Here is a 27066-nt window from a genome sequence, read left to right as displayed (position 1 = left end):
CAGAGGATGAGATGGCTGGATGGCATCACCGACTCGATGGATGTGAGTCTGAGTGAACTCTGGGAGTTGGTGGTGAACAGTGAGGCCTGGCGTGCTGCAATTCATGGGGTCGCAAAGAGTCTGACACAATTGAGCAACTGGACTGAACTGAATAATGGTGGTGGTGGTAATGGTTAAGCCAATGGAAACTAGTTTGGAAAATTAACTCATCTTCAGAGTAGAAAAAGAATGACCAGACTTTATTAATGATGCTAGATAACTTCTGGCTTCTTCTAGCTCACCCAAAGCTGCCCCTAAACAGTCCGTATTATCGTTTGATTGACAAGAAATGGGGAGGGCATGAGGCTGAACTCAGTCTAGGAGCCCCTGCCAGTTACCAGGGCCCAAAGGGCCAGAAGGCGCCCTCCCTCCCCTCCCCTGGACACAGGGGAGTCTCACGCCATAAAACCCGGTGGAAACCCAGTCACAGATGCCCCAAAGGTAAGGACTGGGGTGCACGAGCCAAAGCTGGTCTAACTCTTCTTCCCACCACTCCCCCCAGCCCCAGAACTTCCAGGCTGAGGTTTCCCCTCTTCTGGTCTTCTGGGGGCTAACTCCAATCCATCCAGCACGTGGGAAAGTGAAGGACTGGACCTCTCTCCCCCACTGTCCCCACACTAGACAATCTGTAGGGCCTGGTACCAATGGTTGTGAGTCAGGAACGTTCCATTTGTACCCTTGAACCACAGGGAAGCCTCCAGTTCAGATGCCCCTGGACCGGGGGTCGGGGGTTGTGGGGGGGAGGAATTCTCTAGAGGAGATCCAAGTTGCCCCGGGTGGTCCAAGTTACCCATGTCCGGGCGGTGACCACCAAACTCTGCATGGGCAGCAAGCCTAAGTCTTTCCTCCACGTTTCACTCAGATGCGGCGCTGTCTGTCTTCCGAGTAACCCGGTAACCGCCCAGGCAGGAAGGCCTCTCTCCGCTCCATCCTCACACCCCCTTCTGCCCATCCTCGGGAAGATCCGGTCCTTTCTGCAGCACTTCAGAAAGCTCCTGCTGCGCCCTTCCCTGCGCAAGCCCTTCCCCAGACCCCCATAGGGGAGGCTCCTTCCCACGGTCCCCCAAAAGCGCGGGCCCAGCCCCGTCCTCCCTCGTTCAACTTGTCTTTTGAGGACCGCGGGCCGCCGCCTCCAGCCCTGCCCTCCGCCAGCGGGCAGCGGAGCCGGGGAGCGCGACCCCGACTCGAAGCGCAGCCGCCCCAACCCCTTCCCCAGGGCCTCGGTGGGTCCCGGGCCGGGGAGACCCCGCCCGCAGTGAGCGCATAAAGCCCGCTGCCGCCGGAACCCTGGGCCTCGCTGCCTTCGGCCGCTGGATCCCGACTCCACCGGGCTCCCCCGACCGGAGCCGCTCGGCGCGCTGCGCTCCGGCTGCCGGGTGCGCAGAGGACTCGCCGCAGCGCCCGCCTCGGGGCTGCGCTGGTTAGGTAGCTGGGGGGACCGGAAGGATGGCGAGGAAGTAGGAGAGGGTTTCCTGAGATGAAAGATTACTTCCGTCCGGGCTCTGGCCTCTCTCTGGAGCCAGCTCGTTGGGGGTTGGGGAGCGGGGTGCCCGGGGCTCGGGGGCCGCGCCTTGCCACCTGCAGCGCCCGGGGCGGGCGGGACGAGCTCGGCCCGGTCGGGGGGCTCACGCGGGGGGCATCCTTGCAGGTGGAAGTCGAGAGCGTTTCCTGGCGCCCGAGCCATGGTGGCCAAACAGCGGATCCGGATGGCCAACGAGAAGCACAGCAAAAACATCACCCAGAGGGGGAACGTAGCCAAAACCCTGGTAAGGCGGGGGCGGCGTGGACCGAGCGGCGCGGGGCCGGGCCGGGGCGGGGCGGGCGTAGGGCTGCGGGCGCGGGGCTGCCCCCCACCCCGCCTTCTCCGCGCCCCGGGCCGCCCCTCCCGCGGGGTCCGGCACCCGGGGGCGCTGAGAAATGGGCTCCCCCACGGCCGGGGCGCGGACTTGGGCTCGCGTGGGCGGAGAGGGCCCTGGTTGGCCGTGGCCCCTCTGGGAGTGGCTGCCACGGAGGCGCAGAAGGGCCTCCCCAGGACAGAACTGAGTCTTTGTCTCTGGGAAAGATCAAAGTCACATCCTTAAGGGAAGAGTTAAACCCACTGCTTGACACAAGGGACAGGAACCTAGCAGGTGCGAGATCGTTTGTTGAATGAATGAATGAATGAATGGGTAAAGGGAGGCCGTTTGCCATCTCTCCCTCCTAGGCTTCACCCCTGCCCGCCCTCCCCAACAAACACACCCTGATAAGGTTTTCTTTCCTGCCTTTTGTAATGCTCTCCTTGGGTACATTGGGAATTCAAAGTGCGATTCAACCTGTATTTCCTTCCATCTTCCTTCTTTGCCTTTTCTCAGGGGCTTGTAGGCCAAATTCTAAAAGCAGCATTCCTCTTATTCATTCTGTGAATTCAGGTTCATCTTGATATGTTCCAGAATTTTAGAGCCTAGTTTATTGCCAGGCATTCTACGCCTCCAAAACTGTAGATTAAAGCTTTATAACAATGTTTAAGTAAAATCTGTGCCTTATGCCTTGTGTGTGTGTGTGTGTGTGGTGTTCGTTTGTTTTCAGTAGAGTAAATGATCTTCAGCAGAAATTGCCAGGCCTGTATTTCTGGACGTTCAGTGGCAGGCCACAGATGAGTTGTTGGGTAGTGTTTGTCTCCAAGTGTGTGAGCAAAGACACTTGGAATCTATCAATATTATCTCAGACACTAAAGTGGAAGTTTAGCTGAAGCTTGGAGTTTTGGCTGGAAGAGTCTTCTGACTTGATGAAGCGATTGCTTTTAGCCAAAGACACAATGCTAGTTTGATTCACTGAGCAAAAAGCTAGATTTGCAGTCACTAGACTAGAATTCTTGCACAACCAAGCAGTACTATGTCAGAGAAGCCTTAGGATCAAAGCTGGATCTTTATACACAGCTACAGGCTTATGTAGGCTTCCCTGGTGGCTCAGACAGTCAAGCACCCGCCCGCAATGCGGGAGATCCGGGTTTGGTCCCTGGGTTGGGAAGATCCCCTGGAGAAGGGCATGACAACCCACTCCAGTATTCTTGCCTGGAGAATCCCTATGGACAGAGAAGCCCGGCAGGCATCATGGGATCGAAAAGAGTCAGACACGACTGAAGTGACTAAGCGCAGCACAGCCACAGGCTTAAGTTGTGCTGGAAATTCTCTCATTTGGGAGCTAGATCATTTAGTTGTTATTGGGCAGCAAAATGCCATTGAATTGGAACTATTTTTCACATAGATCTGTGTTTTTCTTATTTTTACTCAGGAAAAAAAATCTTACTGTCCCAGTTGATTCTGAAAAACAGTTTTTAAGGATATTAAAGCATTCAGGGTTTATATCCCTAGAAGATCAGGTCTTCCAAGGATATCATACAGGCTAACTAATTTACTGAAAATTTCTAGCTGTGTGGTTCTTTTTAATGAACTACAAAAAAAATCAGACTTCACTTATTAATTCTCTTCAGTTGACAGCTTACCTGACTGCAAAAGTAACAACAAAACAGAAACTTTTTTGCAGAGCTGTGTTATCCATTTGTTGTTGTTAGGTCGCTCAGTCAGGTCCACTCTTTCACAACCCCATGGACTGTATCCCCCCAGGCTTCTCTGTCCATGAAACTTCCCAGGCAAGAATACCGGAGTGGGTAGTCATTCCCTTCTCCAGGGGATGGATCTTCCTGACTCAGGGATCGAAACTATATCTTCTTCATTGGCAAGTGGATTCTTTACCACTGAGCCACCAGGGAAGTCTGTGTTATCTGTTAGGCTTGGTAAAGTCAGCATCTGCCACCTTAAGCTTTTCAACACCACTTGAGAACATTTGGGACCTGAAAAAAAAATGTCTCCAAAGTAAGAAAAGACAATGGAACAGCTGGAGAAAAAACTGTTTCAATATCTAAGAAATGTAGTCAACTTGACTGCAGTTCAACTCAATTCAACTTTCAGAAATATTTTCAAATAATGTTTAACGTGTAGTGTGAGTAGATTTTTAATAGGTTCTGATATACCATGGAGTGGGCCCTTCAAAAGTGCCTGGTGCCTACGAGGGTATTTAAGTGGTCCTACTAACTTTGTAATGACAGATTTCCAAACCAAGCCACAAGGTATGTTTATTTTCCCTTGGTTAGAAAGGCTTTTTTGGTTAACTTTATTGTACATGGATCAACATCCAAAAATAAAAATGAAATTCTCTTTCAAAAAAAAAACAAAACAAAACGAAACACTTTAAATCCTAAATCATATTTTCCTAATTACAGATCAAACGTGATTATACTTAGAAAGAAGTAACTTGCAAGGGGTAACTTGTTCAGAATGAAATGCAGACACACGAACAGATTCTAAAGGAAAATCCAGACTAGTCATTTAGAAATAAACGCCTTTAATTGTATGCAGATATTTCATTATTGGTGTACAGCTATGGAGTGAATCAATATTGTTCTCCCAGATAACAGAGTAATGGGATGATCATTCATAATTATACAGTAGTAACTTCTTCAGAATAAAGGGGCAATTTACATTTCAGAGTTCTCCTGCTGGTATCCTATCACAGGGAAATATATCCTCCAACAAAGTGAAAGTGTTAGTCGCTCAGTCGTGTCCAACTCTTGTGACCCCATGGACTGTAGCCCACCAGGCTCCTCTGTCCATGGGATTCTCCAGGCAAGAATACTGGAGTGGTTGCCATTTCCTTCTCCAGGGGATCTTCCTGAACCAGGGATTGAACCCGGGTCTCCTGCATTGCAGGCAGATTCTTTACTGTCTGAGCCTCCAGGGAGGCCCATTTTGGGGCCCACGGACTGTCAAACTCCTGCTGGAAATGAACCATGTCATTTGCACAAATCTACTGCTTTAAAAAAAAAAAAAAAAAAAAAAAAAAAAAAACCTTTCCCAGCAATAGATTCAGGCTTAGGTGAATTGTCCCGACAGATTTGTGCTGGGCAATGTTTCCTAAAATGAAGTAACTCAAAGCTCTCAGAAAAGGATATATTGGGATAGAGGGGTTTGTTTGGTTTTTCCCCTGTGCTGCAAGTCATTTGGGATCGTAGTTCCCTTACCCGGGATTGAACCCATGTCCCTTGCACTGGCGGCATAGAGTCTTAACAGCTGGACCACCAGGAATTCAAATCTAGAAAAACGGTATAGATGAACTTATTTGTGAAGCAGAGATAGAAACACATATATAGAGAACAAATGTATGGATACCAAGGAGGAGGGGGGGATGGGATGGATTTGGAAATTGGGATTGATATATACATACTACTGTGGGCTTCCCTGGTGATTCAGTAAAGAATCCACCTGCAGTGCAGGAGACCTAGGTTTGACCCCTGGGTCGGGAAGATCCCCTGGAGGAGGGAATGGCAACCCACTCCAGGATTCTTGCCTGGAGAATCCCATGGACAGAGGAGCCAGAGGCTACTGAGAGACTAATACTTTCACTTTCATGCATAAAATAGATAACTAATGAGAACAAGCTGTATAGCACAGGGAACTGGGAAGGAAATCCAAGGAAGAGGATACACACACACACACACACACACACACACAGAGACACGTGGTTGATTCACTTTGCTGTACAGCAGAAACTAACACAACATTGTAAAGCAACTGTACTCCAGTTTAAAAAAAAATAATAATATATATATATAGGTATTATGACCAACCAAGTTGTTCTTGAGCTCTGAAAGTCCCCAAGTACTATTGTTTCACTATGAAATGTCATCAAAAAGATTTCTGTGTTATATGCTCCAAGCTCTGTATCCTGATAATTTGAGTGGAGTTTCCTCAAAGGAAAAATAAAGGACTCCATTTGGTATCTGCCCTAGACCAATAATCCCATTTACAGGCTCCTGAATTCACTTGTTGACTTTGCTGGAGATGGAACTAAATGGATTTTTTAAAAATATAGCATTAGTGGGATGACAGCAACAGAATTTGTTTCTGGTCAACTGGGACAAAAGATTAGCAAGTTGGTGGATGGGGGAGGGGTAAATGTTACACTCTGTTCAAACAACTATTTATTTGCTCTCATCTTGACTTAGTCTCACGTGCCAAAGAATGACACAGTGAAAATGCTGATTAAATAGTTATTCTGTGCAATTATTTGACTGATTTTGTCCTTGTTCTAGTCAAAAGAAACATCTATCCCCTTTCATTGTGGTTTGCCATCATACAAGTGTTGGTAGATACAAGTTTGTCACAGTCAGAGAAGTGAATTGCTTTAACCCTTAGTCAGATTCCATCTGCCCCTGACATTAATCTATACTGCTCTAGTAAGAGAAATCCTGGAATAACCCTATCACCAATTTGGAAAAATTAATAAAAGAGCCAGTATCTTTTCTAGATCCTTCTTTACTCTAGATGACCTACAGAGTAGTGAAAGTGAAAGTGTTAGTCACTCAGTCATATCCAGCTCTTTGCAACTCTATGGACTGTAGCCTGCCAGGCTCCTCTATCCATGGGATTTCCCAGGCAAGAATACTAGAATGGGTAGCCATTCCCTTCACCAAGGGATCTTCCTGACCCAGGGATTGAACCTGGGTCTCCTGCATTGCAGGTGGATTCTTTACCCCATCTGAGCCACCAGGGAAGTCCCTAGGTGTCCTAAGACGTCATATTTAGTGAAACTTGCATGCTTGTTCGTTCTTTGATGAATATGTATCAAGCATCTACTCTACTTAGGTTCTGAATCAGGCATTGGTATGCCCTGATACGTGAAAGAGACACAGCGCCTGCCCTTGTGGGACTGACAGTCTAGTGGAGAGACAGACATTAAACAAAGCATCACAAGAATAAGCATGGCGATACAAACCATGCTAAGTGCTATCTAGAAAAAGTACTTGGTGATATAAGTGCCAAGTGAGCTCAACAGAAGTAAAAGAGAGAAGGTTCTCTAAGAATGGAACAAGTAAGCTGAGAACCAGAGAATTGTTGCCTTATCTATGATAAAAATAAGTTTGTTTTTTTTTAACCTGTGTTGACTACAGCCTATTTTGGGCTCATGCCAATGAGGAAATATTTACAGAGTTCTTTCTTTTTTTCACTCTACCTTCTCCCTTAGCATTTGAGAAATTCTCCACTTTCAGATGCCTCTCTCAGAAAATATTGGTTTTCCATTGATTGATTGGATTGTAAGGACCAAGCCCTACCAGCACACAGACCCAGAGGGGTTGCAGAGGGACTTCCTGTTCATTCGGTTTGAGATGAGCCAGAGGTTCGAAGGACTCATCTGTGTGGGAGCCACAGGCCCCTTGTCCTTCCCAGAGAAGTAGAGATTTCTCCAGAGTCAGCTTCACTAAAATTAGGAGATTTATTACAAAATGCTGCTCCTCTCACCTCCATACGTGGTTGCTGTCTACCGTTCCCTGGATTTGCACTGAAGTGACTTCCTAGGTTTTTAGCACTTAAAAAATTTTTCTTTTTTAAGCCATCATTTTTTATTTTTTAAAGAGTTCTCTTTATTTTTTTGGCCGCACTATGAGACACATGGATCTTAGTTCCCCAACCAGAGATAGAACCTGTGCTTGCCAGGTGGCACAGTGGTAAAGAATCCAAATGCCAATGCAGGAGACACAGGAGACCCGGGTTCCATCCCTGAGTCAGGAAGATCCCCTTGAGAAGGAAATGGCAACCCGCTGCAGTATTCTTGCCTGGAAAATTCCATGGACAGAGGAGCCTGGTGGCTACAGTCCACGGGGTCACAAAGAGTCAGACACGACTGAGCCTATAAGCACCCATGCTTTGAAAGGTAGAGTCTTACCCACTTGATCTCAGGGGAAGTCCTGGCACTTGGAAAGTTTTGACAAAATGGCTGTGCTTTGTGACCCAGCTTGGAAGCCACAGATGCGGGAATTCAAGGGGAGTCTGTTGGAGCAAAACCCCTGGCTCTATAATGAGGCAAATCTAAACTTGAATCCCAGCTCTTGCTGAAGTTACCGAAGCCTGAGCCTCAATTTCCCAGCTACAGAAGGGGGATGATAAGACTGACCTTGTGTGGAGTTGTGAGCGCTGGAAATGGTGACTATCGGCTGCTTCCTAGAGTGCCTGGTATGAAGTGTGCTTTCAGCCAACAGAAACAATTATTAGTAATGGCATTTTTGGCTCCCAAATCACTGTAATGATTTATGTATTATACCTCATCTGTCTCCAGAATATTTAAGAACTACCAAGTTCATTGAGTTACAGGGATGCAAATAAGGTTGTTGATGAGTTTTTCCAAACCAGTCTTGATCCTTTAAATTGACTTTGTTCATCTAGATCTCTGGTGGCTCAAACAGTAAAGAATCTGCTCAGAATGTGAGCAACGCAGATTCAATCCCTGGGTCTGGCAGATCCCCTGGGGAAGGCAATGGCTACCCACCCCAGTATTCTTGCCTGGAGAACTCCATGGACAGAGGTGCCTGGCGGGCTACAGTCCATGGGGTTGCAGAAGAGTTGGACACGACAGAGCGACTAACACTTTCACTTTCATCTAGATCTGCCCACTGGCATTAAGACTGGATCTGTCTTGTTCACAGACGGGTCCCCAGCCCCTAGGACGGTGTCTAGCTGTACTCGGTAAATGTTTCTTGAATGGATGAACCTCATCTTACTTTCTCCCACTCACTTTCAGAGGCCGCAAGAAGAGAAATATCCTGTGGGCCCATGGCTGTTGGCACTATTCGTTTTTGTTGTCTGCGGCTCAGGTATGGGTTTCTCACTGTGCTTACTATCCCATGGTCTCCTCTGTCCCATAAAAACACATGTTTTCTCCACAAGGTAAATATGCCAAAAGTATATTGGTCTGGGATTCAAGGTAATCGCTGCCTGAAGCCTTCCTCTTAATGGGTTTTGATTTCGTTTTCGTTCCAGCAAACCAAATAGGAATAGAGACAGAACTGATATGTTATCAAATCATAATCATAAAGTGATTACACTGAGCAATTAAATTGGCTGGCTACACTTCAGAGTTCAGTTAAAGCTTTCTCTGAAGACCTGACCTAAAAAAGGGCATTTGGAACAGAAAGTGGAGCACCAATCTGCCTGAGATAAATTCACGTTCCAGAAAGAGGGAGAGGCCTTATGGCTTAAGAGAAGCTCTGCAGAGATGCTGGGGAGAACGGAACCTTGGACCTAAGCCTCACGGTACAATCGCCTGATGTGGAAGGTGGCAAGTTCAGAGAATGGTATTTATACTCACATTACAACACATGCCTTCCCTGGTGGCTCAGCAGTAAAGAATCTGTCTGCAATGCAGGAGATCCAGGTTCATTCCCTGGGTGGGGAAGATCCTCTGGAGGAGAAAATGACAAGTCACTCCAGTATTCTTGCCTGGGAAATCCCATGAGCAGAGGAACCTGGTGGGCTAGTCTATGGGATCGCAAAGAATTAGACACTGCACACATGCACGCATTAAGCTTCGTGAACATTTCTATTATAATTTCATTGTTGGTTACAAGCCATTTTTCTACAGAGTAGCCAGAAAGTCTGGAAGCATAGAAGAACATCTATAATAAATGGCTTACTGATATTATGTGATAATGTACCATACGGTTAGTGACATTCCATGATATATTCAGTGTGTTGCCCTGCATTAGCAATGCATAGCTCAGAGCACTGGTGAAACATTGCAATGAATACGGTGTACCACTGCGGCGTTTCGCTTGGTGCCGCCTATACAGTCCTCTGTGACACGTTGCCTCACGTGATCTGCCTCTGATTTTCTCCCCAAAGCAAAACAAACCAAAAAAGGAAAAACACATGCTGTTAGCATGCCAAAGAAAAATCCATCTATGTAAAAACTTATCTATGTTTTCAGGTTTTATAGTCAACCAAAGATTGAACCTTGAGCCTTTTATCTAATTATCTTTCTCTCCCAGCTTTATGGTTTCTTGAAAAAATATTCCTCCAAGTCACTGATAGAAGTCTAGCCTTGGAGAAGCCCACAGAACACGATTAGAGACAAATCCCCTCAGGTTGATTTTGAACCTCTCAGCAAAACTCTTGCAAGCAATCCCGGTGACTTGAGGGTCCCCAGTGTGCCTGGCACTGGGCAGGCTCTGGAAATAGAAACTCCTCCAGGAGGCAGCAGGCCGTGGGGAGGCAGATAAGGACGTTGTCCGTTGTAGCCCAGGGGATGAGCACGGTGATAGCAGAGCACCCAGAGGGCTGGGCAAGCGCGGATAAGGGACTGAGTCCATTCGGGCTGCTTTAGCAAAACACCGTGGACTGGGTGGCTTAGAAACGGCAAAAATTTATTGCTCATGGTTCAGGAGCCTGGAAGTCAGAATAGGATACCAACAGGTATCACAGGTGAGGGCCCTGTGCCCAAACACAGACTTCTCCCTGTATCCTCACATGGCAGACGCGGCTTGGGAGCTCAGTGGGGTCTCCTTTATAAGAGCACTGATCCCATTTATGGGGCTTCCCTGGTGGCTCAGTGATAAGAACCCACCTGCCAAAGCAGGACACCCGGGTTTGATCTCTAGGTCAGGTAGATCCCCTGGAGGAGGAAACGGCAACCCACTCAAGTGTTCTTGCCTGGGAAATCCCAAGGACAGAGGAGCCTGGAGGGCTGCAGTTCATGGAGGTCTCAAAAGAGTCAGACATGACTGAGAAAGTAAATGAAACAACAAATCCCACATATGAGACCTCCACCAGGACCTAAGCGCCTCCCCAAATCCCTACCTTCTACCTCCATCACATTGGGTACTAGGATTCCAACACGGGAATCAGATTGTGTAGCGGGGCTTCTAAATCATACTGAGCAGAAGAGACATTTTCCCAGAGGAGCTGCCATTTGAACTGAGATTTGAAGGACAAGCAGCCAGACAAAGGGAAGGTTATTCCGCATGAGGGAGCACCGTGTGACAAAGGCTTGGAGGCCTGAGATAATACACCAGGCTCAAGAATGGCCAAAGCCCAGTCACAGGGATCTGTGAGCGTCGGTCACCATACAGCCTGTGTTGTTAGGAACTAAATAGATACAGAGCTGGGTTTTTTTTGTTTTGTTTTGTTTTTTCTACTTCAAGATACACAGTAACTGGAGCCCTTTCTGGCCTGTGCCCTTAGGTAGCATATAGGGGAGTGTTTGTGCTTAGTCGCTCAGTCACGCCTGATTCTTGCGACTCCATGGATTGTAGCCCACCAGGCTCCTCTGTCCATGGGGTTCTCTAGGCAAGAATACTGGAGTGTGTTGCCATGCCCTCCTTCAAGGAATCTTCCTGACCCAGGAATCAAACCCAGGCCTCCTGCACTGCAGGCCGATTCTTTACCCAATGAGCTGTCAGGGAAGCCCATATAAGGGAGAGGGCAAGCCAATAGTCTGGCTTATTTTTCTCCAACCTGTGCTAGTTTTCAATACCCATCCTTTTCAAAGGGATTAAAAACCTTCTTTAAACTTCATCTTAGTTAACATTTTGCCAGGCTTATTGGTTCACATAGTAGGAACTGTGTCTCCCCCTCCTGCATGAGTACATTGGGATGTTTGCTGCCAGTAATCTTTTGGAAACTTCCCAGTTTTCATTAGTTTTTTCAGGGATCAGTTACATTGTCTTTGCTGTCCTATCTGCTTGTTGGTTTGTGCAGGGGCCTGAAGGCCTGGAGATTTGGACTTAAAATGGTTAAGAGGACGTACCACTCATGGCATGCCACATCCCCTGCCTGCATGCCTGGGGCTCTTCTAAGGATGCCTCTTTATTTTTATTTTTTAAAATACTTGGCCATGCCACATGGTACGCCAGATCTTAGTTCCCCGGCCAGGGATCGAACCTGTGCCCTATGCATTGAAAGCACAGAGTCTTAACCACTGGACTGCCAGGGAAATTCCATAAGGATGCTTCTTTACATCTGCCTAGTTAAGACCACTGGCTTCTGTGGAAAGGCTAGACAGTGAACAGGGAGTTGGGTCATCTTAACTTCATTCTCTGTTAACATGCTGTTGTGATCCAAGCAAAGAACCTCATCCCTTTTTTAATCATCACTAAAAATAATGTCCCTTTTTAAATTTTCTTTTCAAATTTCTTTTGCCAACTTTAGCTTTTTTTTTTTTTTTTGCAAGCTTCATTTCAGGCCTAAGCACAGTTCTCACAGAAATGTATCACTCTTCTCAATTCGTCCTTGGTACTGTGCCGTTCCTTCTATCTTTGTCTGTGTCCTTTTCTAAACCAAACATGTCATGAGAAACACAATAGCTCCTTTAGCCCCGTCCCTGTTGCCGTCTCTCTGGGATTAGTCACGATTCAGTTCCTCTTGCAGCTCCCACTTTCCCTCCAAGTTCCTCGTGTTCTAGAGTCACAGGTCATAGGCTCCTGCCTGTCTTTTTTCTCCTTGATTTTATTAAAGGAGTTGATTTTACAACGTCGTGTTAATTTCTGCCTCACAGCTAAGTGATTCGGTGATCTACCTACCTTTTCTGTACGTTTAAAAGAATTCGAGGGAGGGGACATATGTATACCTATGGCTGATTCATGTTGATGTATGGCAGAAACCATCACAACATTGTAAAGTAATTATCCTCCAATTAAAAATAAAATGAAATTTTAAAAAATGCAATTTCCTCAAATCTAGCCCTTCCCTTTATCATCAGTTCCTTTGCTTTATGTCATGAGCTGTCTCAGTGCCTGGATGACTGAAGCCCCTCATCACTGCTCTCTCTCGCCTCTGTTCAGTTTTGTGAAAGCCAAAGTGTTAGTCGCTCAGTCATGTGCGACTCTTTGCTACCCCATGGACTGTAGCCCACCAGGCTCCTCTGTCCATGGGGATTCTCCAGGCAAGAATACAGGAGTGGGTTGCTATGCCCTCCTCCAGGGGATCTTCCCAACCCAGGGGTCGAACTTGAGTCTCCTGCATTGTAGGCAGGTACTTGACCGTCTTTACCATACTTTACCCATTGTAGCACAAAGTAATAAAGATCCATCACATCCCACGTCCTGCTGTCCATCTGTGATGTGCGCAGCGGCCCTCTCATCCCCGCCTTGCCTGCCATGCTCACACAAAATACACCGGAGTTTCCCGTGGGATTTCCATACCTCTGCAGACACGCCGCTTCCTGTCCCTGTCCAGCGGGTCCCTTTCCCATGAACCGGATATACCATAGGCCAACCTTAAGTTCCCTTTCACCAAGTCTCGGGGATATTGAGGAGGTCATTCGCCCTCTCTGAGTTCATATAATTAGTTATTCATATTTTGTAAATTTTTTTTGGCTACGCAGGCTCTTCATTGCAGCGCACAGGCTTCTCTAGCTGTGGCGAGAAGACTCAGGAGTTTTGCGGGCTTAGTTGCTCCAAGGCATGTGGGCTCCTAGTTCCCTGACCAAGTATCCAACCCAAGTGCCCTACATTAGGAGGCAACTTCTTAACCACTGGACCACCAGGGAAGTCCCTAGATTTTTATACAGAGAGGAAAAATGTGATCTGATTCTCTTACTTTCATTACCGTACTCTGTTAACCCACTTTACTGATTGATGGTTGGGCAAAGGGCTCTTTTTAGAAATAGTGTCACACAGAAAACAAACTTATGGCTACCAAAGGGAAATGGGAGAGGGATAAGAGATAAATTTAAGAATTAGGGATTAACAGATATTACTATACATAAAAGATAAACAACAAATACCTGCCGTATAGCATGGGAAACTATATTCAACATCTTTGTAATAACATATAGTGGAAAAGAATCTGAAAAATAATATATATATATGTTTGTATCAGTGAATCACTCTGCTATATGGAAGCCCACTCCAGTGTTCTTGCTTGCCTGGAGAATCCCACGGACAGAGGAGCCTGGTGGGCGACAGTCCATAGGGTCGCCAGGAGTCAGACAGGACTGAAGTGACTTATATACACACACATGTGTGTTTGTATCAATGAATCTTTACTGTACACCTGAAGCGTTGTAAATCAACTGTACTTCAATTTAAAAAGTCACAGAAATACTGTCAGTTCAGTTCGGTTCAGTCGCTCAGTCGTGTCCGAGTCTTTGCGACCCCATGAATCGCAGCACGCCAGGCCTCCCTGTCCATCACCAACTCCCGGAGTTCACTGAGACTCACATCCATTGAGTCAGTGATGCCATCCAGCCATCTCATCCTCTGTCTTTGCTTTGGCTACCAGGGTAAATAAATACTCAGGTCAGGCACGTCATAAGCAATTCCTGTTTTATCTGTTTTCCTAGTATCTTCTGGGAAATAATGAAGACTGGTAAAATGTTGACACTTAAGTAAATGCTCACTTGCTGGTCACCCTTACTCCATTCTATGTGGGAAAACAAGTTAACACACCTCCAGGAGGTACCAGGACCCCTCATCACGCGGAGTGACATGTCACAGCACACTCTTGGCCTCTCCCCCCTCAGCTCCTTCCCTGTGGCCTTCCTCATTCTCCACACATGCCTTTCGTGCCAGCAGCGCTGGGCGCTGACGAGAGCCACATGATGAGAAGGACGGGAGAGGACCCGGGGGAGCCGGGAGGCCACAAAGCACAGGCACCCAGAGAGAGCCCTGGCGCCCAGGGAATGCCCACTCCTCACCAGGGAGGCCCCCGGGGTCCCATCCAGCCCGGACCCATGGTTGTGACCAGTCAGAAGACGTTATGTAGCACACCTCACTTCAGAGGAAGGAAATTTCCACTTTCCAGGATTGCAAAAGATCTCTCCGGCAAGACACTTCTTTGAAAACTGACCAACTGGCCTTAAAAAGATAAGAGGCTTCCGAGGGGAGGTTAGTTTGGGGCGCTGCCAGATGTGGGTTCAGAACCTGGGCTTGCTAGGTATCCGCTGAAAACCCTTGGACCAGTTCCTCACTTTCTTGTATTGATTTCCTTATGCATTAAACAGGGGTAGGAAGAGCCCTGCTGGAGGTTGTCCAGGCGCTGAACGGCTCCGGGGACGTACTTGCTGGCCCACGGCACGCTTGAAACCTGCAGCCTCAGCCACTGCCACCTCTGTCCCCATCACCCTCATGGGAAGTAGTGGTACCCTGGATGGGACTTATGTGCCAGGGCGGCTTAGTCTCCCATCGCCCCCCACCCCCATCCTCCCAGGCTGTGCCTCTGCTTGGCAGACGCAGCCACTCACGGTGGTCTGAACCTTCCAGAGAGCTGTAGACCCCACCTCTTCACTCCAAGGAGAAAGGGACGCTATCTCGGTGATAACACTCCCAGTGTGTGAGACTTATGTTCCCACGAGAAAGCATCAGAGCCTTTCAGACAGACCCAGGCAGGAAAAAGGAACCACCCACAGGCAGACCGAAATCAGTGAGTAGGGAGGGGTTTGTACTTTAAAGTTGAATATTAGAAGCAACTGGTGAGTTTCATGCCTTTGCTTGCGTGTGTGCTCAGTCGCTTAGTCGTGTCCGACTCTTTGCAATCCCATGGACTGTAGCCTGCCAGGCTCCACCATCCAGGGGGATTTCCAGGCAGGAATCCTGGAGTGGGTTGCCATTTCCTCCTCCAGGGGATCTTCCTGACCCTGGATTTTTATTTTCTCAAAGCAACCGAAATACACCACTGTTTGGTTATTTTAAAAAAAAAGCTTGTGAGATACAAAAGCTCAGGGGAACAGCGTGTTCTTTTGAGACACGTAATTGTCCACATAGGCCATGTCAGGGCCGTGTCTTACTTGGTCAGGTTTAGTTTGGAAACTAGCCTTATTGTTGTTAATATTATATACCTTCCATCAGAAATCTATAACCTGTCTCTTAGTCACATCACTCTTCTGAGTCCTTTCAGATGATTATTTCAAACAGGCCAGAAACTTTTCTTGTTCAGGTCTTGACCCAAAATTTTTCCTGGGGCCTTTTTAACTGGGTTGCATTTGTCTTTGTTTGATCTCCTAGACCTTTAGATTGACACTGAAGTACCAAGGCTTTCAACAGCCCTCTCTCTTAGAGACTTGGCTGTTTTATTCTCTCCCGTTTTTATAAAAAAAAAATTATCTGCTATTTCTGCAGGCCGGGGGTCCTCTTTCCAGATAAGCAGCTCGTCCCGACTCTCAGTCCCCTGTTTTCAAAACCCTGCCTCTTTAGGGAACTGTCTGATAGCTTCTGTCTTTATCTTGAGACTCAGAGACAAGCGTGACCCGGAATGTCTGTCTGAGGCGGCAGAGATGCTGTCATACAGATACACCGCGCGCTATCTGCTCCAGACACTTGCTGTCTGCGGGTGCTTCCCTGGACCGTTGACGAAGTCCATACGCCGTTTGTGCCCACAGTTCTTGCCCCTGGGTTTCCCTCTCCCTGTTGTCTTGGGCTCTTTCAAGAGCCTTGTGGAGGAGGGTTCCGAGCCGCCCCCGGGGCTCTGTGGGGAGTGTGCAGCCGTGGGTCAGTAACGTCTGACCTGAACACAGCAGTCACAGCGGGGTGATCGGCCCTGACGTCCTCTCTACAGCGTTCACTGGACAACCGTCTTCAGCAGTTTTACAATAGTTTTTAGTGTACAAGTTACGCACATCTTTTGCAAAGTTTATATTTAAACATCAACATTTATGTTTCTGACGTGATTGTACATGGAATTGTTTTCTTGCTTGCTTGCTTTCTCTGGCTGTGTCTTAGTTGCGTCATTCGGGACCTTTCCTTGCACCGTGTGGGCTCCGGAGTTGTGGTGCGCGGGCTTAGCCGTCCTGCAGCACGTGGGGTCTTAGTTCCCCAACCAGGGATCAAACCCGTGTCCCCTGCACTGCAAGGCAGATTCTCAACCACTGGACCACCATGGAAGTCCCTGTCTTTAGCACATTTTACCCCTTTTTAGTCTTTCATTTTTTTATATACACAGGATCTTTCCATAAGTATTACTGTCTTCAGCATTTTTAACTGTCCTCTGGAACTGTTTCACCAGGACCTGGGAAAATGAGGTCTTTTTCCTCACAGGCTAGCTGAACAAACAGTTTGGTAGTTCAGTCGGTGCTTCCGTGTTTCTTGGGACCCTGTGGTGTCGTTCGCCTCTCCGGGGCCCCGGCATGTCCCTGGACATGGGCAGGAAGCAGCAAGCTAAGAGCAGAGTCTGTCCTCTCCCCTCACTGAGGTTTCAGCCAGGTTGCTGGAGCCATCGTGCTTACGACTCTCAGAAGGAAACTTACACACCAACCAGCCCCGCTTCCTTCCCTCAGACTAATTCTCTCTCATCTGCCCCTCATTTCAATTTCATTTCTCTCTGTCTCTCTCTCTGGCTGAACCTGATACCCACTTCCTAATTAGAGATTATGCGCATTTTCGTGGTTCTTGAAGCCTGGGTTTTCTTGAAGCTGATGAGTTTATAGCCCCCATCAAAGGGAAACCTCCAGGGTAATAGGATTAACCAGTGACTTATTTCCTTCCTAATTTTCTATATTTTCCAATTTTGTCAATGAGCATATATTACTTGTATAATCAGAAAAAAATAAGTGTATTTGGGGAACAGAATGTCTAGACTCCTGGTTTTAGCCTTTTCTTTCTTTCTATTTGTTTTTTTTTAAGCAGTAGACCTCTTTGTTCAAATCTTAAAGGGAAACAAATGAAAGAAAAGCTCTTCTCACTGAGGCACGATCTTCAGTGAGATCCTGTGTCATGTGTGTGTATGCATATGTGTTTATGTCTCTGTGTGTGTTTACGTCTGTGTCTGTGTATATTTGCACGTGCTTGTATGTGTGTTCATGTATATGTGCTTGTGTGTGTCTCTGTGTGTGTGCTTGTCTGTGTATTTATGTGTCTCTGTGTATTTGCATATATGTGTTTGTGTGTCTCTGTGGGTTTATGTGTGTGTCTCTGTGTGTTTGTATGTGTCTGCCTGTTTTGTGTGTATGTGTGTGTATGTCTGACTATGTGCACATCTGTGTGTGTGTGTGTATGTTTAGGGGATACCTCCTGTGTTGCTGGATATTCTGATTTTTTTTATCCCCAGAAGGGAATGCACATCTGGACCCTCTTTGCCCATCACATAGGAAATTATGTCTGGCCCAGTGCTGGCCTCTGTGATTACAGAGTTCATGCCTTTCCCGCAGAGCCTGCCTGTCAGTTGTGAGTAGCTGCACTGTTTCTGGACAGGAATGCTCCCTTTGTCCGGCAGTTAACAGCCTGTACTCTTCTCCTGTCTCCTGCAGGCACTCTGCCTGCTGGGGTGGAACGGAGCAGAGATAATGTATCACGGGCAGGACCGTTTTCTCAGGACACCCTATTCAGAACAGATAGGAAGAGTGATTCCCTGAGATGTTCTTGGCTGGGCTTGAAGTCTCCTGTCTTCCCAGCCTCGTTTCAGGGGGTCCAGCAGTCTCCCTTTATGGACATGCCTCTCCGTTTCTGGAAGGGCCAGTTCCCCTTCCCTCGCTGGGACTGGTGGTTCTGTTAAGGATGGTGTGGACGAGCAGAAGGACCAAGTCCCACGTGTGCCAGCTCCAGGGCCAGCCTCCTTGGGTTGGGAACATGGCTCTGCCATCTACTAACTCTGTGGCCTTGTCTGAGCTACTCACATCTATCCCCACTCTAAGCCTCAGTTCTCCCACTGTTAAAAGCGATAAGATTCTATCTGAAAACTCCTAGGATCCTCGTGAAAATGAATCCTGGGGATTATTAAATGAGACAGTGTGTGCAACATGTTTAGTTGAGTCCTGGTAGTGGTTTTACAAATGTTTGTTGTTATTGTCATTTTGATGATGCTCTTCATCGTGCTGTGTCCCTATCTCTCAACACTCCTGGCAAGGTTCAAACCAAGTTTCTGAATGTTTACAAGGAAAGAAAGGTAATGCTGTGACTCTTGTGAAGGTGAGAAAATGTGTAGTGGGGGGCACAGCTCTGTGATATTGGGGAAGTCGGGAGCCCCAGCTCCTACCTGGACAGGTAGAGCTCAGGGTTTGCCAGCCAGAACTCAGTGGTGTCATCTCTGCAGGGGCAGCTAGAGCTAGAGCCTCTTCTCTCCTTCTAGAAAGAACTCTTTGAAGAGTAGCCCATGGGGTGAGCAGGATCTATTCATACAACTATTTTGACTACTGATTCTTGAGTACTTACTATAATGCCAGGCCCTACATTTATATTTTCTTTTCTTATCACACAGTCCCTACAAAGAAGCTATGGTACTCATTTCTCTGAATCACAAAACAGGTCCATAGAGGAAATCAGCCAGCATCCCATAGCTAAAAAGAGAGCTAATTCCCAAACCTAAACTCCAAACCCATCTGCTTTCATCACCCTACATCCTTTTCTCTTACTATTTCCTCCAAATGACCATGGAGCAGAAGTTTTCCACCAACTTCAGGCATTTAGCATATGACCAGGTATTGAAAAGAACTCCTGTTGAAACATCTCTTACTTTCCCTGCCAGAAAAGGTGCACGGTCCAGAGTTCCATTTGGACAGACTGTCTGGGTTTGCTCCCAGGTGAGTAAAGCCCCAACCCAGCCATGTTTCTTTACTGGGCCACCAGTCTTCTCTGTCACCTTGCTCTTTCCTGGACAGTTGCTTCAGGATAGATTTGAATTCACCATGTTTGCAGGTTGACCACATAAACACTGGCCTTCCCTGGAGACTGCCTGAACTATCTTGAAATTGTAATACCCAGAGGGTGTCGCAGCCCCAAGACTGGAAAGTGGGATGTTTGAGGACTGAGCCACCCCGGAGAACCCCTTCTGTTTCACCACAAAGGAAAGCTTGAGGACGTGCGTCTGCTCTGGAACTCCTGCCTCAGGATCTGAGATGAACAGTCTGGAAAAAGATGTCTCATCACCCATTGGCTCCCTCAAGGTGATCTTCACACCTCCCTTGTCTGTGCTTCCTTCTTCCCTGTGCCCTTTGGGTCCTCTGGATTTCTTTATGGTTTCCTTCTCAGAAGAATGCTTCTACTGTCTGCCATTTGACTCTAGAGAGCGAGCATCCCATTCTTTGCTAATATGATCCCTTCTTCTAACATCATCCTCCCGCCTTCACCTGTCCCAGGCTTCCCTCTCTTTCCCCTCTTCTCCATCTCTGGAGAAGCCACTGGGAAATGACATCTTGCCTTTGACCTTCTTTGTGCTGATTCTTTCAAAGAAAGAACCACCTCACGATGTCTTGTCTTCTAACATTTCTGCTTGTCTTTTGTGACCCATACTTTTCCTACTGGTGCTTTAATTTTCTAAATTTTTTAAATGAAAAAGAATAAAAGTTGTGTGATTTCTGAAGTTGGCTTATCCTCCTAAAGGGGATTCCCTCTGGCCTCCCTTGATCTCTCTTCTCAGCAACTTCTTTGATCTCTCTTATCGTCAACCACTTACTTTCAATAAACATCATTTTTGGAAGCCCCCATTGTCTGGTAGGGTTCCAGCTTTCTGACAGTCTCCTAGGGCATCCACTTTGTGCTATGCCTGTGTTCTTCAGCGACTTGCAGTTATCTGGGGTCAGTCAGTCCCCAGGAGGAGAGTGGATTGGACTGGCACAGCCCCCAACCTCAAGGAAGTTTATGTTCTTATGACTTGACTTCCCCTCAAGGACTAAGCTCTTGGACCAATTGAATCTCAAGGTTGCCATATGATGCTGATTCTTTTGGTTGGCAAAGTAATCAATTGAAGTTTTTAAATACATTTTCCTCCATGCTGTTCACAATTTTTCATCTTTCGGTCCTTCAGTGAATTTGTACTGAGGACCTACTATGTTCCTGGTGCTGAGCTTAGACCCAGGGGTTGATCTGGGAAGAAAATCATCCCTGCTCTCCTAGAGCCTGTGGTCGAGTGGGGAAGAAGGATGAGTCAGTCAAATAATTATGCTGAGATGTGTAAAACTTCAGCCATGAATATGTTGGAGGAGAGGCATGTAGGGCTGTGAAAGCAAGTACCAGCAGACCTCAGAGATATTGCAGTACCAGTGCCAGTAAAGTGAATATCTCAATAAAGCAAGTCACATGAGTTTTTTGGTTTCCCAGTGCATATAAAAGTTATACTTGCACTATACTATAGCCTATTAAGAATCCAATAACATTACATCTTTTTTAAAAGTATACTGCTACTGCTAAGTCGCTTCAGTCATGTCCGACTCTGTGTGACTCCATGGACGGCAGCCCACCAGGCTTCTCCGTCCATGGGATTCTCCAGGCAAGAACACTGGAGTGGGTTGCCATTTCCTTCTCCAATGCATGAAGGTGGAAAGTGAAAGTGAAGTCGCTCAATCGTGTCTGACTCCCAGTGACCCCATGGACTGCAGCCTACCAGGCTCCTCCATCCATGGGATTTTCCAGGCAACAGTACTGGAGTGGGGTGCCATTGCATATGTTAATTAGAAAATGTATTTTTTTATTGATGAAAAACACTAACCATCATCGGAGCCTTTCCACAAGCCACAAGCTTTTTTGTAACAGTAATATCAAAGATTACTGATCACAGATCACCATAGCCAGTAGAATAATAATGGAAAAGTTTGAAATGTGAGAATTATCAAAATGTGACACAGAGGAAAGAAATGAGCAAATGCTGTTGGAAAAATGGCACCCTTAGACTTCAGCCATACAGGATTGCCACAAATTTGTAAAAAAAAAAAAAAAAAAAGGCAATAAAACAAAGTGTGCCTGTAATGCACAGGTATGGTGTGCTTTGGGTAAGTGGCTCTCCAAGCATGGTGCAGCCTCAGCATCACCTAGGAACTTGCTAGAAATATACATTCTCAGTTCCCACCACAGACCCACTGGATTAGAAACTCTAGGGACAGGGTCCAGCACCTGTTTTCAGACATGTTCAAGACACTGTGATACACAAGTTAGAGAACTCTTGCTCCAGATGGTCAAAGTCAGCCTCTCTGAAGAAATAACTTCTGAATCATGAAGAAAAACTAGGCAATAGGGTAGGATGGGGAAAGTATTTCAGACGGAAAGAATGGCATGTTTAGAAGTCCAATTGTGAGATCAGGGACTCCTGAAAACAGGAAGAGGTGCCATAAAGGTGGAAGAGAGTGGAGAAGGTGAGTATGGACAAGATGCCTGGGGCCAGGAAATGCTCGTCATGAAGGCTTTGCAAAGGATTGGTCAATAGTTTCTGGAACGCTAGGAACCCAAGGATGGTGTGATCTCACTTACTGGGCAATACAAAGCTTCTGGTATGCTAGGAACTCAAGAATGGCATGATCTCACTTATTTTTATCTAAGGATTAATTCTAGCTACAGTATGGAGAAAGGATTGAAGAGGAGCAAACCAGCTGGAGATTGTCTCAGGAATCAGGGGAAAGATGATGGTAACTTGGACTAGGGCGGTTTCTGGAAGGATGAATGAAAGATGCAGAATCACAAGATTATTAGGTAATGCCCACAGGTCTTGGTCATCAACTAGACATGTCCAAGAATGACTCTGGTGCTTTGGGTTTACGTGCGAGACAGAGGAGGAGGATGCCAAGCTTGGCAGTGGGAAGAGACTGTGAGGCATCCCTATTGTGTTCGACAAGCCTTTGAGCCACCTGTGTGCAGGTATCAATTAGACGGTGGAAGGCGTGGGTCTGGAGCTCCTAGGAGAGGTCAGGGCTGACGGCACATCTTGGTGAGTCATTGAAAGCTAAGCGGCCGTTGTTGAGATCACCCAGGAGAAGGAATGTAATGAAGAGAGCAAAGCCAGAATACGTGCTGGGGAACTTCAGCATTCTTGTTGACTGGTCAGGAAGAGTCGGGATGACCCCCCATATACCGGGTTTAGTGTAAAGAGTAGAGAGAAGGAAGAAGACTGGAAACCAGGAGAATCGTGTGTCACAGAAGCCAAGGGGGAGTTTTCCCCCAGGGAGCGCTCAGCGACGGTGAAGAGGGGTATACGGCAGGAGGCGGCGGAAGGATGCTTGTGGATTAGGTGACTTGGAAGGCCATTTGTGGTTTTAGCAAGAGCTATTTCAATGGAGTTGAAGAGAGCAGAAGCTAGAGTGCAGTGGAATGAGAAATCAAAGGTAAGGAAATGGATAAAGTGAGGACTATAGACAGCTTTTTGAAAATGGTTGTAAAGAGGAGGGTATCTGTGGATGGGAGATGTGGAGTCAAGAAGATTGTCCTGGTTTGTTTGATTTTTGAGTTTGCAAGTGCTTCTCACATGTTAAACCCTAAGGACTTCATTGAAAGGGAACAGTTGAATAAAAGAGATGGAGCCAGCCAAGGTTAACAAGAACCAGGATCCTGAACAGATGGGAGAGCATGGAGGCTCTCGGATTCTGGAGTTGCCACTCTAGCCTGGATTTTTCTGAACCTCTGTGGCCTTCCCAGGGCCGGATGCCCTGACCTCGAATGCCCGCCACCCCTCCCTTTCTTGGCATTCTCCTCCTGCTGACTCGCCTGCTCACAGCCCCTTTCCTGCAGCCCGCTCAACTGTTTTGTCTGCTTTGTTCACCCACTGTTAAGTTATTAACTTGTCAGGGTCTAGACTCCCCACTTCCTTTCCCACTTGGAACCCACTCTTGGCTCCCTTCCCATCCACCGCCTCACAAAGTCAGCACTGGGGAGGCCTGGATTGCTCGGCGGGTCATTACTGGTGTGCACGCAGAAGTAAAGTTAATATAATTGGTATAAGATGGTAAAGCCTTTTTAAAGATCTTGATGCAACTGAAAAAGAAATCAGAAAATACAACCATCTCTCCATTATCTTAGCAGTGGAGGCAAATGCTGAACTTAAAGTAGACTTTATTCAAAGTAATTTCTCCAAGAGGATTCGATTTTAAAGGGTTATCTGTAAACATAGGAAAGACCATCAGATTTTACATGTTAATTCATGGATCCAATAAGGGTCAAGAATGACCTTTCCTTAGTTTTTAAAGCAGACACAGAGATAGGTAAGTTTTAATATAAGTGTTGCTACTCTGAGGCAAGCAAACTTTGTCTAAGATTCTTAAGAGAAATTTGCAGCATTCCTTGAAAAGAATTGAGTGGTTTTATCATTACCCAGCTCTTTTGAAATCATGGAATAATTTAAATGGGATCTGATGGACTAAGACACAGACTGTTTCCTAGTCATTGACCTACATACTGCTGATAATGATTTGTTGTCTAGGAATAAATCTCACAGAGAAACAACATTTTGGAGCATCTATTATGAGCATCTTTAACTTATGTCATCAGATTCATTCCTTGCAATTCTTTGGAGTACATATTATCTACAGTTTTATGAATTAGAGAAATCAGGACTCAGAACTATTTAGTGAATTCTAAAAATGCATACTCTGGCAGATGGTAAATAGCCCTTGAGCTCCGGTCTTCATGGGCATACCTGGAGAAGCCACAACCATCATTGTGGCAATAGTAACTAGTTACAATAGCTCCCATGCACCAAAACCTTGATATGTGAGAAGCCTCATCTATATCATATGTTTAATCCCTATATTAACGCAGCAAGCAACATGGTCCTCATTGCACAGCAGAGGAGACGAGCGTGAAGAGGTTAAATTATTCATGCAGTCACACAGCTGGTCAGTGAAGAGCGGAGAGTCAAACCCAGTTCCCTCCGATCCTAACACTCTCTTCTAAAGTTAAGCCCATTTGTCCAAATTAGGGATATTTTCCCAATCCCAAGAACAAAGCTTGAGGCATGGTGGATGTAAATATTTTTTTCCTAATGTGCTTGAATATACAGCTGCCTCCTAGGACTCCTATGTGAAGCCAGAACACAGAATGTTTATTTAATTTTTATTCCTTGTTAGCTTTGCTAGAGGAAGACGGAAACGTCCGTATTCCAGCAAGCTTATACATTTGTGTGAGTACTTCCTCATCCATCTAGCAACTTCTCCCGTCAAAAGTCACCCCAAAATCAGAATAAGCCAAGAAAACCTCTGAGCACAGCCAGGGTTATGTATCACGACTTGTTGAATTAACTCCTTTATCTAGAAAAGAGTCCAACCTTCACATACAACCGATTGACTCTAGTTTTACACATAGTTCTAACAGTCTTTGTTTTCGACTTAGTCTGCAGCTCATAATAATAGAAGAGGGCACACTGCAGACTGGAGTAGTAACACCAGAGATGTGGCCAGACACAAGAATCCTTGAGCCCAAATAACCACTAAGAAGCATAAAGGAGGGCCCAAGATGTGTAGTTGACTGGAGGTATTTGGGGATCAGATCAAACACTGCATCTGCTGTAACAATATTACAGCAGAGCCTTATCAGTTATCACTTTTTATTATGGTCACACTGAACATTCATGAAAACCTAATATTAAATCACATTGGGTGTATATCCAATTTAGGAAAGTCATGATGATGTACACAGTGATTTTTTTTTTTTTTTTTTTTTTTTTAGTCTATAAAAATCCCACTACAGGGACTTCCCTGGCAGTCAAGTGGTTAAGACTATGACTTCCATTGCAGGGGCTGTGGGTTCGATCCCTATTTGGGCAGCAAAGATCCATGTGCCTTGTGGCCCAAAAACCAAAACATAAAATAGAAACAATACTTTAACAGATTCAGTAAAGACTTTAAAAATAGTCCACATCAAAAATAAAAAATCGTAAAAAAACAAAACAAAACAAAAAAAAACCCGACACCCAACTTCATTCTTACTTAATCTACCCTTCAAATCTAGCTGTCCAAGAAAGAGCCCTTGTGAATTATCTTTGGATCCCCAAACACAGTGCCCGGCCCATGGTATATGCCCACTAACGTTAGATGATAAAATCAAACACTTTGTTTTTTGAGGGTTCTGAGTAGCCTCTTTCACTCTGGTTACTTAGGATGCAGCATTCCTGGGTCTATTCCAGGAAGACTTTATGAAGGAGAGATGGGGTAAACCCCTGAAATGACCTCTGCTTGTTCTGTGTTTACAGATGATTACATGGTACCCAGATGCTCCTCAAAAAAAAAAAAAATCATTCCGTACATGTTGACTGCTGTTATCATCATGATTATCTTCATCATGATGGACCCATATTGTATATTTTACATCTGGGAAAGATGTGAAAAAGAAGGTGGACCTTCCTCTCCTGGGACACATTTAAACCCTTTAGACCAAACCAGACTGGGAACTATCCAATCGCTCTAACCCAGATAAGGAGGGGATGGGCCCCTGGAATTGTTTGTTGGACATTCAGGCTACCCACCCCTTCAGTTTATGAGGAAGGAGTTCGTTCCACTTAGTGAGGACAGCGCCCTGAATAAATCATTGCGGCTCTTGGTGTATTTCAAGTTGAATTTCAGAAAGTTCCAGGCCGCCTGAAGATGCACTTGTATCAGAGGTTATCAGCAGCCGGGGGGCCCAGCTCTGCGCGTGGGCTCCCAGCACCTGGCCTTCCTTCCTGTTCAAGGGCAGCTTCTTTTCCAGGTCACAGCCCTTGGGAAGAGGCAGCGTCGATGACCTGTTAAATGAGCGCCCCACCCGCACGCAAGCCCTGCTCCCCGCTCCCCAGCAGCATCAGAAACTTCTAGGGGCGGGGGCCAAATCCCTCAGCATCTGAGGGCTTGCTGGCCTCCACTCTCGGTAGAATTAGCAGGAGTTATCCATAAATCCCCGCGGCATCCATCAGCAGACAGAGCAAGACTGCCTTTTTAAAGAAGTTCACTGACCTCTTGTTAACTTAACTCCTTGTTAGGAAATCTCTAATCAGCTGTGTGCTAACAGGCCCAGGGCCCCGGGTCAGCAAAGCGGGGCTGGCGGTGGGGTTGGGTTTCCAGCTGTGTGCTGTCGGGTGTCTGAGCCGACTGTTTTGTTTTCCTCGTCCAGCTATCTTCCAGATCATTCAGAGCATCCGAATGGGCATGTGAGCCAGCCCTGGGGGTTTGACACCGCCCCCTCCCGCTGGAGGGTGGACCACTTCAGCTCTTAGCCGGGTATCTGTGGGAAGCCAACAAGTCACCCAGAAGAGGAAAAAACAAACAAACAATCAAAGGCTCCCTCAGCTGTTCCCTGATCACTTCATCGTGGACGTCAGACCAAATTGCTTTCTCACAGGACATCTCGGTATATCCGTGTTCTTGAGCGGAAAGGACATTTTGCTTTGCAGTTGGCAGGATGGGGAGCTTTGTGGTGTCTGCAGCAGTGCCGTCTGTCTGGATTCGCCCTGGGTTTCACTAATGTCTGCATGTGGGCCCCCCATGATCACTGCTTTACTTTCTATGGAGACAGTCTCTGCTCCATTGGGAATTGCTTTTACAAATAAATGTCTTTGTTCAACCTTA

At 46.5% G+C, this 27066-nt stretch overlaps 1 long non-coding RNA gene across 6 annotated transcripts; it reads left to right on the top strand.

Annotated features, from left to right (window-relative positions):
• Positions 1–913: 913 nt before the first annotated feature.
• On the top strand, positions 914–27066 carry SERP2. Of its 6 annotated transcripts, none has more exons than XR_006543838.1 (6): positions 914–932; positions 1688–1805; positions 8650–8722; positions 19299–19353; positions 19469–19716; positions 26612–27066. It is a non-coding gene; the product is annotated as a stress associated endoplasmic reticulum protein family member 2 (long non-coding RNA). The 6 variants fall into 6 exon arrangements; XR_006543837.1 differs by lacking the exon at positions 914–932 and adding an exon at positions 970–1262; XR_006543836.1 differs by lacking the exon at positions 914–932 and adding an exon at positions 1269–1415.

Source organism: Bubalus bubalis, chromosome 13 (assembly GCF_019923935.1).
Source record: "Bubalus bubalis isolate 160015118507 breed Murrah chromosome 13, NDDB_SH_1, whole genome shotgun sequence".
NCBI lineage: Eukaryota > Metazoa > Chordata > Mammalia > Artiodactyla > Bovidae > Bubalus > Bubalus bubalis.
The sequence above is the reverse complement of the archived record's forward strand: the minus strand, read 5'-3'. Positions and strand labels throughout refer to the sequence as shown.